A 14351-nucleotide genomic window follows, 5' to 3' on the forward strand; every position below is an offset into this window, starting at 1 on the left:
CCCTTCTACTCCGCGATTCCGTTGAGTGATGATTCGGAATCGTATCCTGGTTTGGATTATGTTGAGTGATGATCCGGAATCCCTTATACTCCGCGATTCTGTTGAGTGATGGTCCGGAATCCCTTCTACTCCGCGATTCCGTTGAGTGATGTTCCAGAATCGTATCTAACTTGGGTTTCATTTAGTGGTGGTTATGCATTGTGCTCTATGATTCCGTTGAGTGATGGTCCGGAATCGTATCCACTTGGATTCTGTTAAGAGCTGGTTCGGAATCCCTCATACTTCGTGATTTCGTTAAGAGCTGGTATGGAATCCCTCATACTTCATGATTCCATTGAGAGATGGTTCGGGATCGTGTTCACCTTGGATTTTATTAAGTTTGGATCGAGATAGCTTTAAAGATGTAGGCTTCGGCCGAACTATGTCGCTCTAGACCTACTTTTCATGGTGTTGTATGAGATTATGATTATGAGCTGTTGTGATTTGCTGCAGACAAACCGTTGGATGTTTGGGTGACTCCTTCGGAGTTGTTAGAGTTCCTTGGTTAAATTTGTGAAATGATATGTTACTGCATTCATTGATTAAACAATTAAATGCTAAGATCATGTATCTTTGATTCATGATTAATTAATTGATGTGATTGTGGAATGACGTTGGGTATGATTGAGATTATTATGATTAGAGTAGTTGATTAATGTGGCTTGAGAATAACATTGTGCTTCGTTGGTTCTTTGATATGTTACATACTATGATTTGTTGTAGTATGTGAAACAGGGTGATTTATATGATGGATGAATTAGAAAGTATATGTTTGAGAATGGGTTACATATGTGTATGAAAGATGATAATTGTTGTTGACATAAGGTTGATGTGTAATATGGTGCCTTATGATTTTCTGTTAGAAGTATTTTACGGAAAGATAGAGTTGACGATTGTGGAACTACGAATGGCTTGATCCCTATTAAGGGTACATAGGCATTCTAACGAGAAGGTTAGATGCATCCATAAAGTAAACGAAAAATTACTTTGAAATTTGATTCTCGAGTTGTGATTTGCCATATTCCGGAGATGGGGTATGTAAGATATACGAGTAGTTGGAGACGTCACGTGTCGACCCTGGACGTATGTCGGGATCGGGGCGTGACAGGTAAAGTTGCTCCATAGATAGGGATTTAGGAATTAAGTTTTTGTGATCTTTGTATGAACCTTTGTTTACTCTAGTAGATTGGACTCAATGGAGAGTCCCTGGTTTTTTAACCCAAAGATGGGTTTTTCCAACCAAAAATATCTTGTGTTCAAGTTATTGTTATTGTGTTACCCATCTCACATACACATACATGCTACATATATTTGTTGATCATTAAAATGGTATGTGCTCACATTCTGGCCTACTTGACATATTAATAACTTGCAACGAACTGCACCCTTGCTGACTAGGATAATGTTTGGGAATTGAAATTGGTAATTGAATCTTTCATTTATTGACTAACAAATCTATCTTAATTGACTAGCGGGCTTAACTAGTTAGTCCAGCGGATTATAATTTTTATTTACAGGTTATTCCACATGGTACCAATTTCAATTGGTATTAGATGCTTGCTCTGGATATACATAGAGTGATCTCTGGGATTTGCTGATATTGGGTGAAATCTAACCATGGACCATGATCGTGTCAATGGCTCGTGTAATACACCTCCATTCTTTAATGGTACAAATTATGTTGTTTGGAACAAGAAGTTTAAGATATTCTTTGAGGCTTAAGATCTTGTAGTTATTAATTATCTCACTCTTGAGTGGATGGCTCCATCGATGCTAGTCAATGGAGAGACTGTGATTAAGCCAAAAGCTGAGTCGACTCAAGAAGAAATTGCTTCGGCCATGGCTAATAGGAAAACAAAAAATGTTATTGTTTATACCATTTCGTCTAATCAGTTTGCTCATGTTCGATATTGCACAATGACCAAGTAAGCTTGGGACAAACTTTGAATTCTCCATGAGGGTGATAAACAAGTTTGAGAGATTTAAAGCTCCAAATGACTCTTTCGAAAATTAAGGATTTGAGAATGCTTGAGTTTGAGACTTTCTCGGTCTTCATTGAGAAAGTTGAAATGTTAATAAATGAAGCCTTGCGGTTAGGAAGCCTATTGATGAATTGTTCAAAAGATTTTGAGATGCTTGCCCAAGAGATTTCAAGCAAAGAGGGCCGCCATTCAAGAGTTTCAGGACCTAAATGACATCAAGGTTGAAAATTTGGTAGGGAAAGTCATCACCTATGAGATGGAACTTGACATGGATGAAAGTGACTCCAAGAAAAGAAAAGAAGTAGCCCTTCATAGGGTTGAGAATTGTGAAGGTGTTGCCTCAAAAGATAATCATGCTCTATTCAGCTAACAATTCAGATGAATTCTCAAAAACAAACGAAAATATTCTAAATGGTTTAGTGAGTCATCAAACAGTAGGGAAAAACAATCCACTGGAGTGAAGCATAAAGGGTTCATTAGAAAATGAGACAAAGGTTTATTGAAGGTCCTTAGTCAAAAGCACGAAAAGGCAATGATGGTTACTTTGCATGTGGTGGAAGTGGACATCGTGTTGCTGATTATGCTAACACCAAACTCCTTAGTGAAAAGCACGGCAAGGCAATGATGGTTACTTGGAGTGATAAAAATGATCAAGGTTCTATGCATTCTGATAAGTTGTCAGAAGATGAAGAAAAAGTTATTGCTTTTGTTGCTCCAATTGAGGAAGTGTCTCTAAGTGATGTAATTCTATTCTGAATGGCAATGAGGAGATGACCTATGATGAATTGTGCATTAAGTATGATACACTCTTTGATGAGACTTGCTCTACAAAAGTGGTGAAGATTAAACTAACTAAGAAAGTTACTGAGCTACAGAAGGAAAACAAGTCTCTTCGTCCAGCTAGAATTGAATACTATTTGAGATAAAAAAAGTTGACAAGATGCTAAACATTGGGAAACTACACAGTGACAAAAGTGGTCTTGACTTTGTAGAATGTGGATTAAGCTACATCCCCACTAAAACAAAATTTGTGAGAGAATGTAGACATGTATCTCAAAATGTCAAACCATGTCTAATAAACTCATATTTATATATATTTTACATCAAATTCAATTTTCTTTTCTTAGTTCCTTATATTTTTTAGCTATTTACTTTGTTTTTGTGTTTTGTAGGATTTGTCAAGCAAAGAAAAGAAAATTAACACAAGTGGGATTTTAAGTAACAAATTCTTCAAAATTGCCTGTGCAGATCAGCTGACTTTGGAAGCAAGTTTCGAATAGCTCAGAATGAATTAGAGAATTTGGAAAGCTACGGTGTCTATTTTCTGGACCATTTCATGGATTGCTAATATCATTTTTCTAGAAGAAGTTATGGTCATTTTAACACTGAAAGGTTCCTAAAAGGTTGAGCAGGTTGTAACTGAAAAGAAAGCATTGAAAGCAATAAATCCAATAAATCTAACAGCCAAAACTGATGCAGCCAAGAACAAGCCAGCTGACACCTATTCAAATATCAGAGGAAATGGAATTAAATATGAGGATTAAATGGGAGTAATGGGCATAAAGGCTGCCCAAAGAGTTACATTTTTTTTAGCATTTTCTCTAACTTATTGTCATCACTAAATTGCTATTAGTGGGGGGAGGTATGGAGAAGAAAATGATGCAACAAGAATTAGTTTAAAAGTAGCGTTGGGGGAGGAAATAAAGGGTAGTTTTTACATAAATAAATTTTGAAAAAGACAAAAAAAAAAAGAAAAAACAAGGGATGCAGGTTGCAGCAGAAATGAAGGAAAAAGACAAGGCATCAGCGTTGGAGAAGGAAATGAGGAAGGAGGAAATCTTGGTAAATCTTAGTGTTAATAAGGAAAATCAATTGGATATTTGTGTGCTACTTTGTGGTGTGCTTTTAATTCTATCAAGTTTTTAGCGCCGTTGCCTGGGAATGTTATTTCTAATGACTTATTTTTCTATTGTTTTCTTTTCTTGTCTAATTAGTGTTTTTGTTTTTATTTCAAGTACTCTTTGTAGTATATGCATACTCGAAGGTCCAATAGCATTGAGCTAGCTTCCTTTGATCCTGAGCTTGAACGAACACTTCAAAAGCTTCAGAGAAAAATCAAGCAGAAGCGTGCATCCGTGTCTTTATCACCATCTTCTTCACCACATTTGAGTTCGAAAGAGGAGGAAGAACTACAAGAAGGCATGGTTGATAACCGTACTTTGAGGGAGTTGGCCACGCCAAATACGGATCAACAACCATTGTGCCTCACATATCCAAATGTAGAAGGAGGATTTGAGCTTAAGTCTGGCATGATTCACTACTTGCCTAAGTTCTATGGCTTCTCAACAGAGGATGCCAACAAGCATCTCATGGAGTTTCACGTGGTATGCTCAGGAATGAGACTAGCAAACGTGGATGAGGAGTAAGTCAAGTTAAGGGCATTCCCATTTACATTAGAAGCTAAGTCAAAGGAGTGGCTTTACAATTTACCTCCAGGATCAATGAACACATGGAACCAGGTGAAGCAAGCATCTTGGAGCAATATTTTCCAACCACAAAAGCTGCAAGCATAAGGAAAGACATGTGCAATCCGACAACAACATGGAGAGCCCTTTGGAGATTACTATGAGCGGTTCACGCATTTGGTTGCATCTTGTTCTAATCATCAGATTTTAGAGCATCTTTTAATACAGTATTTTTATGAAGGATTGTGTGGTATTGATCGTTTAATGCTTGATGCAGCAAGTGGATGAGCATTCATGGACAAGACACCAAAAAATGCTAAGGCATTATTAAAGACCATGCTGGCAACACACGACAATTTGGAGGGAGAGATGAGCTACCTCTTAAAAAAATTAATAAGGTAAGTGCTAATTCTAGTATTGAATTACAATTAGCTAACTTGACTAATCTTGTGCAACAGGTTATGGTGGTTCTAAAATAGGTCTCGGTGTATGTTCAATGATGGGACATGCCACAGACATATGTCATTCATAAATGGATCAATGTGGTCTTGAGCAAGCTAATGCATTAGGAGGCTTTCAGGGGCAACAAAGGAAAAAGTATGATCCATACTCCAACAACTATAATGAGGGTTGGCACGATCATCCACACTTAAAGTGGAATAATCAAGACAACGGACAACAATTTGTTCCTAACAACTATAACTGTCCACCTGGCTTCTTTCAAACCAAGACCACAAGCACCATTTCAGCTTCAGCCTCAACAACAAGAAGCTCTAAGTAAGTCTCTTGAGGATTTAATTGCTTCTTTAGCTAACTCTACTTGATCTCATCAACAGAAAACAGACAAAGCAATTGAAAACCTTGAGCGCTAAATGAGTCAGTTAGCAAGTTTGATAGGGCAACAACACTAACCAGGAAGGTTGCCTACCCAAACCATGGTGAATCCAAATGCGAAGCAGATGAATATTGTGACTTTAAGGAGTGGAAAAGAAGTTTTTGAGCATCCAAGGATGCAAAAGAGGACAAGAAAATATACAAATAAGCAATAGGAGATACAAACCAAAAATCTTGAGCAAGATGAGGCTTCAACAAAAACTGAAAAGTCTCATAAAGCTACAGAATTGAACAAAAAAGATTTTGATGAGGTAAGTAAAGAAGTTCAAATTCATTTAACTCATGTGTCCCTATTCCTTTCCCTCGTAGGTTTATGAAGTCTAAGAAAGAGCAAACTGATAAGAAAATTTTGGATACTTTCCAGAAAGTCCAAGTGAACTTACCTCTTTTAGATGCCCTAAAACAAGTGCCCAAGTATGCAAAGTTCCTTAAAGAGCTTTGTACGAACAAGAGGAGATTCAATTATCGAGAAACTGTGGCATTAAATGAGAAAGTATCAGCTGTCTTGCAGAGAAAGCTGCCATTAAATGGCATTAAACGAGAAAGTATCACCTATTGGAGGATGTACTTATGCAAGTGAATGAGCTCATTTTTCCCACTAAATTTTTTGTTCTTGAGATAGAACATGACCTTATGCCTACTGCACTTCCTCTTATATTGGGAAGACTATTCCTTAGAATGGCATGTACGAAGATTGATGTCTACGATGGTACCTTAACCATGGAAATTGATGGAGAAAACATCAAGTTCAGAATCCTCAATGCTATGAGGTACCCTAGTGATTTTGAATCTTGTTTGTCTATTGATGCGTTTGACTATTTTGTGCAGGATTGTTTTAATGAAGGTGTGGGACAAGATAATTTAGAGAATGCGTTAGTGCATAGCATTACACATGGAAAGCTTAATTATTCTAAGCACATTGAAGAAGAATTAATCCAGATTGTGGTAGCCCTTGATTCTCTTTCACCAATTCGTGGTAAGTCTTCTTCCTATTTTATTTCTCTTCTTACTTCTAACAAAAAAAACTCTTCCTTCTGTGATTCAGGCACCCAAATTGGAGCTTAAACCGATTCTTGAACATTTGAAGTATGCATTTGTTGGAGAGGATGAAACATTACCAGTCATCATATCGCCACAACTCATAATAGAAGAGGGGGAGAAACTGATCTAGGTACTGAAGGATTACAAAACTGCAATAGCTTGGAGCATTGCAAATATCAAAGGTATAAATCCAACTACATGTATGCATAAGATTCTGTTGGAGGAAGGTGCAAAACCAACAAGGGAAGCTTAACGACGTTTGAACCCACTTACGATGGAGGTCGTCAAGAAAGAGGTTATCAAACTTCTTGATGTTGGCATCATATATTCTATCTCGGATAGCAAGTGGGTGAGCCATGTTCAAGTAGTTCCGAAGTGATCTGAAGTCACATTTGTTAATAACGAAGCTAGTGAGCTAGTGAGCTAGTGCCTACACGTGTGCAAAATAGTTGGAGAGTCTGTACAGACTATCGAAAGATAAACAGCACCACACACAATGATCACTTTCCAGTCCCATTCATTGATCAAATGTTAGAAAGGTTAGCTAGTCATTCTCATTATTACTTTCTTGATGGCTATTCTAGATATAATCAGATTGCAGTTGCTTTAAAGGATCAAGAAAAGACGACTTTCACATGTCCATTTGGCACATTTGCATATCGGACGATGTCGTTTGGACTTTGCAACGCCCTCGCCACATTTCAAAAGTGTATGGGAAGTATCTTTTATGATATGATTGAGAAAATCATTGAAGTGTTCATGGATGATTTTTCAGTTTATGGTGATTCTTTTGATACATGTCTACATAATATTTCCCTAGTTTTAAAATGTTGTCAAGAAACTAATCTGGTCTTAAATTGGGAAAAATGCCATTTCATGGTTTCAAATGGATTAGATCTAGGACATATCATATCTGAAAAGAGAATTGAAGTTGATAAATCTAAAGTAGAACTTGTTAGTTCTTTACCCCTCCCTACTACTGTCAGGGAGATTCGTTCTTTTCTTGGACATAAGGGTTTCTACCGTAGGTTTGTGAAGGACTTCTCAATGATTTCTAGATCCTTATGTAGTTTGCTTCAAAAGGATGCAACATTTGATATGAATGAAGAGTGTGTGGTAGCATTCAACAAGCCTAAGGAGTTGTTATCTACAACTCTTGTGATCATGCCACCAAATTGGAGTTTACCTTTTGAGTTGATGTGCGATGCTTCAGACTATGTCGTCGATGCAGTTCTAAGACAGCGTGTCAACAAAGTGACACATGTCATCTATTATGCATCACAAACACTCAATGATGCACAGTTGAACTATTTAACAATAGAGAATGAGCTTCTAGCTGTTGTATTTGCTTTAGAAAAATTTAGATCTTATCTGATTGGGACTAAAGTTATTGTGTTTTCTGACCATGCAGCTTTGAAATATCTACTCACAAAAAATGATACAAAATCGAGACTCATTTGATGGACAATTCAGCTTCAAGAGTTTGACTTAGAGATCAAGGATAAGAAAGAGAGTGAGAATGTTGTAGCGGATCATCTTAGCAAACTTGTGCATTCAAACACAGAAGAAGATCTCATCCCTTTACGTGAGAGTTTTCCGGATGAGCAATTGTTTTCGTTAAAGGCCACTGACCCTTGGTATGCAGATATTATCAATTACAAGGTCACCAAAAAGATTCTGGATGATTTTACACGTGCTTGGAAAGATAAGCTTGTCAAAATCGCCAAATACTACGAGTGGGATGATCCTTATTTGTGGAAATATTGCCTTGATCAATTGATTAGAAGGTGTGTCCCCAAATTTGAGTTTAAATCTGTTCTAACTTTTTGTCATTCTTATGCATGTGGCGGCCATTTTGGAGCAAAGAGGACAGCCCTTAAGGTGTTAGATAGTGGTTTTTATTGGCCTAGTTTGTTTAAGGATGCGTACGAGTTTTGTCGAATATACAAGGAGAAATCAAAAGCATTTCATGACAAGATGATATCAAGGAAGAGCATTGTCACTGGACAAAAGTTCTTCTATTTACTTCTTGCCTTCGGTTATTTACAGGTAAGCTTCGCTCCCGATGGGTTGGTCCATTTGTTATAACTAATATTTTTCCTCATGGTGCCGTAGAAATCCAAAGTACGAAGACCGGAAATGTGTTCAAAGTGAATGGGCATAAACTCGAGCCATATTACGAGTCTTTTGCGGAGCATGAAGTGGAGGTTGTACCCCTCCAAGAACCAGCTCCCCTTGAATGATTACTCTTGGAACATTTGGTTATGTTCACCCTTGGAGGTGATTGCAAAATTGAAGTTTGGGGGTCATCGCTTGATTTTACTGCAAATTGGGGAAGTTTTTAGTCCAAATGCTTTATTTTGTTTCTTACTATTTTATTTTATTTTTATTTTATGCATTATTGTGTTTTCTAACATTGGGGACAATGTCCAGTTTAAGTTTGGGGGTAAGGATTAAAAAAAATGACCAAATTGAAAATTTTCGTACCTTCAACTAAAAACTGGTTTGATTTGTTTCCATGTTGTTTCTTTTTGTTTTCTTAGTTAGTTTTATTTACTCTAAACAAAAACACAAAAAGCTTTAGAAAATTTGAAAATCCAAAAATATAGTCTTTTTTTTTTTTTATTGTTTTGAATTAGATTCCCGACCCAATGATATAATTGGATTGAATTTGAACCACGATGATCAAGAACTTAGTAAGCATGTGTTGTGTGAAATTCCTTATTCTCTTATTAGCCTTGTACATGTTTAATCATCTTTGAAAAACCAAATCCACATAGCCTTGTTGATATGAAACTAAAGTATGACTTAAAGCTTTATATGTGAATATAGTGACCATATACATCCTATGTGAGTTTTTTAGCCTATCGAAAGTGTGTGCATTATTCATACACTCATATTCTTTCATGTGTGATGAACTTATGTGACTTACATCTCTAGAACTTACGTAACGATCTTTCGAAATGTTTGTTATTTGATTGCATGAACTTGAAAATGATAGATCAGCTGACTTTGGAAGCAAGTTACAAATAGCTCAGAATGAATTAGGAAATGAGCCTTATATTCTTGGAAAGCTACGGATGTCTATTTTCTAGACCATTTCACGGATTGCTAGTATCATTTTTCTAGAAGAAGTTATGACCTTTTTAACACTTAAAGGTTCCCAAGAGGCTGAGCAGTTTGTAACTGACAAGAAAGCATTGAAAGCAATAAATCCAATAAATCTAGCAGCCAAAACTGATGCAGCCAAGAACAAGCCAGCTGACACCTATTCAAATATCAGAGGAAATGGAATTAAAGATGAGGATTAAGTGGGAGAAATGGGCATAAAGGCTGCCCAAAGAGTTACAATTGTTTTACCATTTTCTCTCACTTATTGTCATCACTAAATTGCTATTAGTGGGGGGAGTTACGGAGAAGAAAATGATGCAACAAGAATTGGTTTAAAATCAGTGTTGTGGGAGGAAATAAAGGGTAGTTTTTACAGAAATAAATTTTGAAAAAGAAAAAAAAAGGCTTCAGGTTGCAACGGAAAGGAATGAAAAAGACAAGGCATCAGCGTTGGAGAAACAAGGGAGGAAGGAGGAAATCTTGGCATTCTCTTCTTTTGGTTTTATCTTCTCAAACTCATGTCTTTCTTTTGGTTTTATTTAAGGATTATGTGTAACTAATTTTTAGAAGTTAGGGGCTGTTTTGAAACCTCGAATATGATTGCAAGTTTGTTATGACATTTCATTTGCATTACTTTTATGAATAGATGAAAATTGCTTCACTACTTGTCTCATTGATGAATTCTTTATGTGTTTTCTATAGATGCATACTTAGTAAGCATATCTAGGATTCTAATGCTATGAATATGTGTGTGCCTGCCCTTGTCAAATGAGGACCTACATATGTTCTAGAGTAGTACTTGTTAATTGCGATTAACATGTGAACTAATTTCTAGGATAAGTAAGACAACGCTAGTACTTACGATGCCTTGTGATGACTCAAACTCTTTTTGTTCTTAATGATTTCTATTGGTTAAATCTATGAACACGCCATTCTAGATTGCATGCTAGGGACTAAGTTAAGTTGAAAACGTCATTCTCTTAACATACTACATAAGAAAGAGTAATAGGTTGAGTTCTAACATTGAGCCAACTTGAGCACCTTCATCCGGAAATAAAAGGAATTTGAATGAAACATAACATGTTTGCATGATTATTTGGTGGTGGATAGCAATTCCCGTAACTCGTTTTTCTTAATTTGTGAACTACATAAAATATGTTTATGTCCTGTTTTTGTTCAATTTAATTTAAATAGCAAATCAACTCCAAAAATCCCAAAAATTTGTGCATGTGTACCTTTGTGTGTCTAGTGTCTGTATATAAACTTTTGTAGACTTTAGATAAGTGTAAGTCGGTCTAATAATTATTGTTCGGTTGCTGGCCAATAGGGGTAGCAACCTAGTTTTCGTGACATTTTAAGTAGGTAGCTAAAACAATCTTCTGTTGGAAAGACCCTAATTTTCATATGCTACAATTGACAAATCTTAGTATTAATAAGGAAAATCAATAGGATATTTGTGTGATACTTTGTGGTGTGCTTTTAATCCTACAATGTCCAAAGACAAGATCTATTCCTACGTGTCATCACTATGGTGAAGTTGGGCACATTCATCCAAAATGTAGAAAATTGTACTCTAGAAAGACCAATTTACTGAAGGATCAAGTGGATCGTCTAGTCATCAAAGTCAACAGAATTGCTAAGCTTGTTCATTCTTCTTCATCTGAAAATATTAAGCAAAGTTCGAAATGGGTTCAGAAGGACTCAAACAGGTGCCTTGTTGTTCTAAATGCTCTATTTGTTACCAAACCAAATGTGTGGTACCTTGATAGTGGGTGTTGTCATCACGTGACTGGATACAATAAGACTTTCTCATATTTTGCTCCTTTTATTGGGAATGGTGTTGTGTTTGGTGGTGGAGACAAGTCTCAGATCACAGGAAAAGGTGATGTCAAGATCCCTAGATTACCTAAGCTTGAGAATGTTAACTATGTTGATGGGTTCAAGTTTAATCTCATTAGCATTAGCCAGTTTGTGATGATGTGGCTGATGAAGTGTGCTTCTCAAAAAGAGGGTGTCGAATTGTAGATTAACACATAAAAAAATTGCTTGTACTTCCGAGATCTGGAGACAATTGCTACATTATTGATGTATCTGAAGTTGCCGAATACTCCAAGTGCCACAAAGCTATTGATGAAGCTAGTATATTGTGGCATAAGAGACTTGGGCATGTGAACTTTAAAGACCTCAAGAAGTTGTTCAAACATGAGGTTGTGAAGGGGCTGCCACCTCTTTATGTTTCTGACTCCTATGTTTGCAAACCATGTCAATTAGGATAGCAATCTAGGGTGGCACACAAGAAAGTGATTGACATTGGAACAACTAAGCCTCTTCAATTGATTCATATGGATCTAGTTAGACCAATTCAAACCTTATCTCTTGGTGGCAAGAAGTACATCTTGGTAATTGTGGATGACTACTTTAGATTCACTTGGGTATGCTTTTAAAGGGAAAAAATCAGATACCTTTCAACAATTCATCACTGTATACAAAGTAATATTGAATGAATCCCTGTTTAGCCATCCTACTCTAGTCAGAATCAAAATTGATCATGGAACTGAATTTGAGAATGTTGAATTTGATGATTTATGTTCAACCAATGGCATCAAGCATGAGTTTTCTGCTCCAATCACCCCTCAACAAAATGGTGTAGTGGAAAGGAAAAATTGTGTTTTGATATATATGACTAGGGTGCTACTTAACAGCAAAAACTTGGTAAAGATTTTTGGGCTGAGGCCATGAACACCGTTTGCTACATCTCAAATCAGGTGCTTCTCCGACCTAGCATTAATGTGACACCTTATGAACTTTGGTGAGGTAAAAATCCAATGGTAAAGTACTTCAAAGTCTTTGGGAGTGTTTGCTACATTCGATGTGATCGCGAACATCTAGCAAAGCTTAATACTAAGAGTGATAAAGGAACCTTCTTGGGGTACTCCAACACAAGTCGGGCTTATAAGGTTTCCAATCTAAGAACAAAAGCCATCATGGAGTCCATAAATGTCAAGATTGATGACACTGATGTCCCTCCTTCTTTGGCAACTGAAAATAATGATGTGTTATTTCCCTCTTCCAAGGATAACGGTGATGTTTTTGGTAAGTCAAGTTGTAAATGTTTACTATGTTTCCCAAATTGAGCCCAAGAATATCAAAGATGCTCTAACTAATGAAGAATGGACCTTAGCCATGCAGGAAAAGCTGAATCATTTTGAGAGGAATGAAGTCTAGTTTATTGTCGATCGTCCATTGAACACTAACGTTATTGGCACTAAATGGATCTACAAGAACAAGTCTAATGAGTTAGGAAATGTAATGAGAAAAAATGACAGACTTGTTGCTCAAGGATACTCTCAACTTGAAGGTGTTGATTTTGATGAAACCTTTGCTTTTGTTGTTCGTCTTGAATTAGTCAGACTTATTTGTGTTATTGCATGCCATTTAAAGTTCAAGCTTTTTCAAATGGATATCAAAACCAGATTCCTTAATGGATATCTTAATGAGAAAGTCATACGTGGAACAACCTAAAGGTTTTGGAGAATCATCACAAGCCAAATCGAGTGTACAAACTAAGGAAGGCTCTCTACAGTCTTAAACAAGCCCCATGTGCTTGGTATGATAGGTTGTATTCTCATCTTCTTGCTCATGGTTATATTTGTGGCTCTGTTGATAAAACTTTGTTTGTTAAGAAGGTTCAATCTCATGTTGTGATTGCTTAAGTGCATGTGGATGACATAGTTGTTGGGTCTACTTTTGATTCTCTTGTGAAATAATTTATCAATATAATGATGAGTGAATTTAAGATGAGCTTGGTTGGTGAATTAAACTACTTCCTTGGACTATAAGTAAAACAAGAAAAGGATGGCATCTTCATCTCTCAAACAAAGTATGCCAAGAACTTGGTGAAGAAGTTTAGCCTCGAAGGTTCAAAAGCTACTAGATCTTCACAAATACTCAAGTGGCAAAGATGTTGGTCAAACTCTACTCTATATAGAAGCATGATTGGAAGCTTACTATACCTAACTTCTAGTTAACCAGACATCACATTTGTTGTTGGGGTATGTGCACGGTTTCAAAGTTGTCCCAAAAAGTCTCACTTACAGGCAGTCAAGAGGATTGTTAAGTATGTGTGTGACACCACAGATTATGGACTACAATACACGCATGACACCAATACCAACTTGGTTGGATATAGTGATGTCGATTGGGTGGGGTGCATTGATGATCAAAAGAGTACTTCTTGGGGAGCTTTCTATGTTGGGAACAATTTGGTTGCTTGGCACATCAAGAAGCAAAATTGTGTCTCTTTGTCTACTACCAAGGCAAAGTATATGGCTGCTGAGAGTTGTTGCACTCAACTGATATGGATGAAACAAATGTTCAGTGACTACGGTATATCTCAATCCACTTTTCTTGTTTATTGTGACAACATGAGTGCAATTGATATCTCTAAGAACCCTGTCTAACATTCAAAAACCAAACATATTGACATTAGGCATCATTTCATTAGAGATCTTGTGGAAGGTAAAATTCTTACCTTAACCTTTGTACCAACTGAAAAACAACTAGCTAACATATTCACTAAAGCCCTAGATAATCGAAGGTACAAGGATCTTTAACGGTCTATTGGTCTTTGTGACATGAATTAAATCAATTGTATAGCCTTGCTTCCAAGAATTGAATATTTTGTCTAGTCTCTATGCATGCTTTTGTATAGTCAATTATCTCATTAGATAACCTCATTTTGCTCTATGTATGCATCTCTTATCAGTCATGCATTGTTAGTAATATATGGAATAGCCTTGGATAATGTTTCATAGTAATG

This window comes from Malus domestica, chromosome 05 (assembly GCF_042453785.1).
Source record: "Malus domestica chromosome 05, GDT2T_hap1".
NCBI lineage: Eukaryota > Viridiplantae > Streptophyta > Magnoliopsida > Rosales > Rosaceae > Malus > Malus domestica.